Source organism: Heteronotia binoei, chromosome 6 (assembly GCF_032191835.1).
Source record: "Heteronotia binoei isolate CCM8104 ecotype False Entrance Well chromosome 6, APGP_CSIRO_Hbin_v1, whole genome shotgun sequence".
NCBI lineage: Eukaryota > Metazoa > Chordata > Lepidosauria > Squamata > Gekkonidae > Heteronotia > Heteronotia binoei.
The window spans coordinates 65,081,530-65,087,532 of record NC_083228.1 but is presented as its reverse complement, the minus strand read 5'-3'; positions in this window follow the sequence as shown (position 1 = coordinate 65,087,532).

Sequence of the window (6,003 nt, the reverse complement as noted above, 5' to 3'; positions counted from 1 at the left end):
AATACATATAATGAAGCACAATTGTGTATGTTGAGAGAAAACCACTACACCAATTGAAGTTGTTGTATTTGTTGCATATAAATAATGAAGGCATCTAGAGGAGTTAAAAAACCTGTAAACTATGATACAGTGAACTTGTGCACTCAGTCATTCCCTTCATCCAAACAACTGCCTTTGGCGTGAATAACAGCTTGGCTGATATGAAGCGCAGTATTGATCTGTTGCTGAAGAAAGTCCACTGATAGTTCTTTGGACTTTTCCTGAGGTATGGCTATAACAGCTGAGCATGAGAGGGATCTGTTGCTTCTATCTCTAGTTCATCCCAAATGAATTCAATAGGAGTCCAATCCAGAGAGGGCAGTCTGCTCTCCATCTGAACTGTTCTCTCTCGCTTAAACACACATTTTTTTTCTTTCTCTATGACTAAGGGCAAATTCACAGTTTACTTTTAAGTTTGAATGCAAAAAGTACCTGAGTTTAAATGGCAGAAGTATATTACCATCAGATGTTATTTATACATACACACACACATGCATTTAATACTAAGGGGTTCCCAGAAGTAAACAAATGGTAAAGGTTAGGTTTCCACTTCCTTTTATTTTCTTTTAAAGCTGAATACTATTTAAAAAAAACAGTTTAAAATTATTTGAATCAGCACTTAGAACCATGTTGGTATTGTGTGATTTTTCTTTATCACATATATGCTTCAACATATACTTTCTATTGACAATGACGACGATGATGATGATGATACTGGATTTATTCCCCACCCTTCACTCTGAGTCTCAGAGCAGTTTACAATCTCCTTTACCTTCCTCCCCCACAACAGACTCCTTGTAAGGTAGGTGGGGCTGAGAGAGCTCTTCCCGAAGCTGCCCTTTCAAGGACAGCTCTGTGAGAGTTATGGCTGTTCCAAGGCCATTCCAGCAGCTGCAAGTGGAGGAGTGGGGAATCAAACCTGGTTCTTCCAGATAAGAGTCCACACACTTAACCACTACACCAAACTGTCAGTTCTCCTCCCTGCAATATTCTGCTGCCATGCCAGTTTCAGTTTCATCTTAGTATCTTTGGAGTGCCTTGTTTTAAGGAAAGGATCATCACACTGAAGTCACTATAAGAGCTGGTCAACTATGGGTATTCATGACTTACTGTTTGTATCATTGAACAATTACACAAATCAGCGCTCACGTATCATCTCAGATGTTGCATCATTATGATGTTTAATGGATGGAATTCTAGCAGGAGCTCTTTTGTCTATTAGGCCACACACCCTGATGTAGCCAATCCTCCAAGAGCTTACAGGGCTCTTTTTTGTAAGCTCTTGGAGGACTGGCTACATCAGGGTGTGTGGCCTAATATGCAAAGGAGCTCCTGATAGAACTCCACCCCTGATGTTTAACATCATCAAAAGTCAAACATTTCTTTAACTGGGAGATTTTATAAATTTGACTATGAGCCATCCATTGATGCGGGGCGGGGTGGGGGGCGGTGGAATAGGCATGTGTGAAACAAACCTTCTGGCTCCTAGAATGCAATAACTGTCACTAAGGCAACAGTGGCTATATTCAAAACATAAAATAATGGTTTAACTTAAGTATGAATAGTGTGACCGTCAGAACACAAACGAATCAACTAACTACTATCCACAACACTACAAATCCACCAAACCTGGTTGTGAAACCATAGTTTGAAACTGTCTTATTAACCACATTAAAACTGTAACTTTGTATGGCATGTGAACAAGTACCTGCTAGCTTAATCTTTTTCTGTTCCCTGGCACTGCTCTTTCCACAATACCACTTTCTCCAGAACTGATCACACTTGAAATAAACCTTAGTTTTCCATTATATCTTAATTTAGCCAATGTTTTGTAACAAAGTATCATAAAGTTGACCACTAGTTTACCCAGCACTGTAATCTGAACAAGTCCTTTCTCTCATATTCACAGAAGTACAAAAACATTACATTTTATGTTATACAAATGTATGCAATATTTCTTGCCCATCTTTAGGATTTGTGTGCCACTAATGAGACCTTACCCCACCCCCATCTGATGGACTTCCTGATGGCACCTGGTTTTTTTGGCCACTGTGTGACACAGAGTGTTGAACTGGATGGGCCATTGGCCTGATCCAACATGGCTTCTCTTATGTTCTTATGTAGCCCTACCACTGCCAATGCTTGAGTGGGCAGAAATCCTGAAATGCTTCAGAATAGGATCAATGATATCCAATATTTGACATGAAATTAAGCACTTGTTCTATATGAAGTGAAACAAAATTAATGTAATCATTTAAAGAAACAGAGTGAGTGAATTATCTCACAGGTCCATTTGTATATCCTGTAGTCTCTTAAACGTGTATCTGAAGAAGTTTGCATGCACACAAGATATACCTGGACTTAAACTTTGTTGATCTTAAAGTTGCCACTGAACTCAAACTTTGCTCTATTGCTTCAGACCAATATGGCTATCATCTGATCTTTTTTAACACAGTTGCCTTAAAAGATTGTGATTCAAGCATCATTTTAAAACATAGTTTAATTAAATATGATTAGTGTTATACACATCCTGGCAAACTCTCAAGAAGCTCTACTGAAATTAACATTAACTGAATTAGACATTCAGAAACTGCAAATAGTTCAGAAGGTAGCCTGGTAGACTTAGAACAGGGGTGGCAAAACTGTGGCTCTTTCACGCATATTGTGTGGCTCTCAAAGCCCCCACTGCCCTGTTAGCCAGCTTGGAGAAGGCATTTGTGCCTTTAAATCACTTCTCCAAGTCAAGCCAGTTGGCTTGGAGAATGCAATTAAAGTTAAAGTTGCTTTTTTCTACATCTCCCTTCCCATCAATTTTCCTTCCTTGTAGCTCTCAAACATCTGAAGTTCATGTCTTGTGGCTCTCAAACATCTGACATTCATTCTATGTCACTCTTACATTAAGCAAGTTTGGCCACCCCTGATTTAGAAGAATCTAGATTTATCAGAAGTTTGAAACCATCCAGTTAGATCTGAATCAGCATATATAGAAAAGCTTAGATCACAAATGTCAGACTACATAATTCATTAGCCTTTAATTTGTCATTAGATTCTTTTTTGGCTTTGTTGCAACAGACTAACATAGCTACCCCATTGGAAGAAAATGAAGGCATTCCATTTTAAAAGGGCTTTTATAGTTAATTTGGCAAAATTGGTGACTGCTTTTATGAGGATAGATCAAAATGAGTAGCCATGTTAGTCTGTCTGTAGTGGTAGAAAAGAGTAAGAGTCCAGTAGCACCTTAAAAGCTAACAAAATTTGTGGCAGGTATGAACTTTGGTAAGTCACTGCTCACTTCTCCAGATACAGCTAGAATGTAAGTCCTGTCCTTGGAGAGTGGAGGGATTTCAGTTGCCAGATAACAATAGCAGGCAAATGACAATAGCTGGTGAATGTCAACAGCAGGTGTGATTGGATTAGGTATATATGCAGAGGGGTAGTAGGCATGGAGACATCAGCATTGAGAACAAGAGGGAACCTAGGTCTTGATTCAATCCAGGAGGATGCATTGATTTGTGCTTCATTATCATTTGCAATTCAGCAGTCTCTAATCTCGCTTTGAACTCATGGTCATATACAGCTCACAACTCAAGCCAGTTTAAGAAGAAGATATTGGATTTATATTGCGCCCTCCACTCCAAAGAGTCTCAGAGCAGCTCACAATCTCCTTTACCTTCCTCCCCCACAACAGACACCCTGTGAGGTGGGTGGGGCTGGAGAGGGCTCTCAGGGCAGCTGCCCTTTCAAGGACAACCTCTGCCAGAGCTATGGCTGATGCAAGGCAATGCCAGCAGGTGCAAGTGGAGGAGTGGTGAATCAAACCCAGTTCTCCCAGATAAGAGTCCGCACACTTAACCACTACACCAAACTGGCTCTCCAGTTTTAATATACTATTAGTGACCTACAACCCACACTGACTATATAGTGACACTTCCCTCACATAGGCACTGGGTGGTGACCTTTTGTTGCCTACAGACAGCCTGTTAACCTAAAACAACTTCTCATCCACAATGATAAGGTACTTAACAGTAATATGGACTCTGGTACCAAGGCCTGTAACAAACCAAGATGCCAACTTTGTGGTCATATAAATCCTAGCAACACCATCAGTGGACCCAGCAACATCAGCCATACTGCCTCATACTACTGCTCATCCTCTAATGTGGTTAATGCCATCATGTGTCAGCAGTGCCTCCCTCTACATTAAACAAAGAGGCCAGTCACTATGACAAAGAATAAATGGACAAAAGTCTGGTATTAGAAACCACAACATTCAAAAAACAGTGGGGGAGGGGGGACATTTTAATCTTCCAGGACATTCGGTTTCTGTCCTAAGAGTAGCTGTTCCTCTTAGAAAGAAATTTCAGAGGCAGATTAGAAAGAGAGACTGCTGAATTGCAACTAATAATGAAGCTCAAGACACTGTGTCCTCTTAGACTGGAATCAAGGGTGCAGTCAGATGAGCTGTTTGCTCTGATGCCATTGCTGTTTCCCTGTGGATTGAATAGGCACATTCAAACAGCGCCATCCCTATCCTATTCCCTAGTCATTCCCCCCGCCACCCGTTCTCATCCCTCTCCAATTGCAAGGTTTGTGACACTGGGGAAAATCCAAGGTTTATGGATGTAAGTGGCTTCACCCTGCATTTTCAGAAGTTTGAACTCTCTTTTGTGAACTCAAGCCATTCAGAAAGTCTGAACCTTCCATTCCATTTTTGCACTTTAAAAAGTTAGCCATGTGTGAATCATCAGATCTTCCTGCCAGGGTTGTGAAACACCACTTGTTTATTTCTGTGTTGCAATATTTTGATGGGATTGGGAGCCCCTGGGAGGGTTGTTTTTGAACAATAAATTCAAGGGGAGGGGGACACTTACTCTTGTTTCTTGGAATGGGATAGCAGTGGAAACCATCCCTAGTAGGCTCCCATATTGGCAGCAATGATTCTGTCCCTGGAACTTTTCTCCAGGCCATGTCACAGTATGTTCCTGGTGGAAATGCTTCAAAGATGAGCAGGAAAGGGAGTAAGATCAGGTGGAAAAGAGAGCAATTTCTGGTGGAGAACTGCAGTTGTATAGGAACCAATGAGATCACAGTACTTGACAGAGGGATTGCTGAGCTGTCAAAAAGAAGCAAATACTGTGCATGCGTGAAAAACAAATTTTAAAAGAATGTTGCTCAACTGACCACTTCATGGTTACCACACAGCAATAATCTAGACAGTCAACCATGGGGTGAGTGCACAGTGCAGTGGGTTAAGGGTAGATGTTTGGACAAAACTCTCCAGCACAGAAGAAGAAGAAGAAGAAGAAGAAGAAGAAGAAGAAGAAGAAGAAGAAGAAGAAGAAGAAGAAGAAGAAGAAGAAGAAGAAGAAGAAGAAGAAGAAGAAGAAGAAGATAAAATTAGAAGCATGGCTAAAACTCTCTAAAAAAACCCCTCTCTTCTAAAAAATTAGAAGTCTGGCTGTAGTCCTAGGTTTCCTGTCTCATTCCCAGTGCTAATTTCTCCACACTTACTACCCCTTTGTGTATCTCACCTAATCCAATCATGCCTACTTTGTCATTCACCTGCTATTGTCATTTGGCATCTGAAATCACTCCACTCTCCAAGATACAAGGATAGATGGATTAGCTATATTTGAAGAAGTGATCAGTAAGTCATGAAAGCTCATACTCTGTCACAAATTTTGTTAGTCTTTAAGGTGCTACTGAACTCTTGCTCTTTTCAAATGCTTTTATGGGGGCCTCCTTCTGTTTCACTCAGTTTAGCTGCTTCAGCTGTTTTCCTATTTTACTGAAGTTTTAGTGTTATTGATTTTCAGCTTTATATTTGCTTTATGAAATAGCGTAAATGGCAATGAGAACATATTTTGGTTGAAAAGCAAAGGAGAAACACAATATAAATATATCAGGGGTGGCCAATGTTAGCTCTCCAGATGTTTCTTGCCTGCAACTGCCATCAGCCCCAGC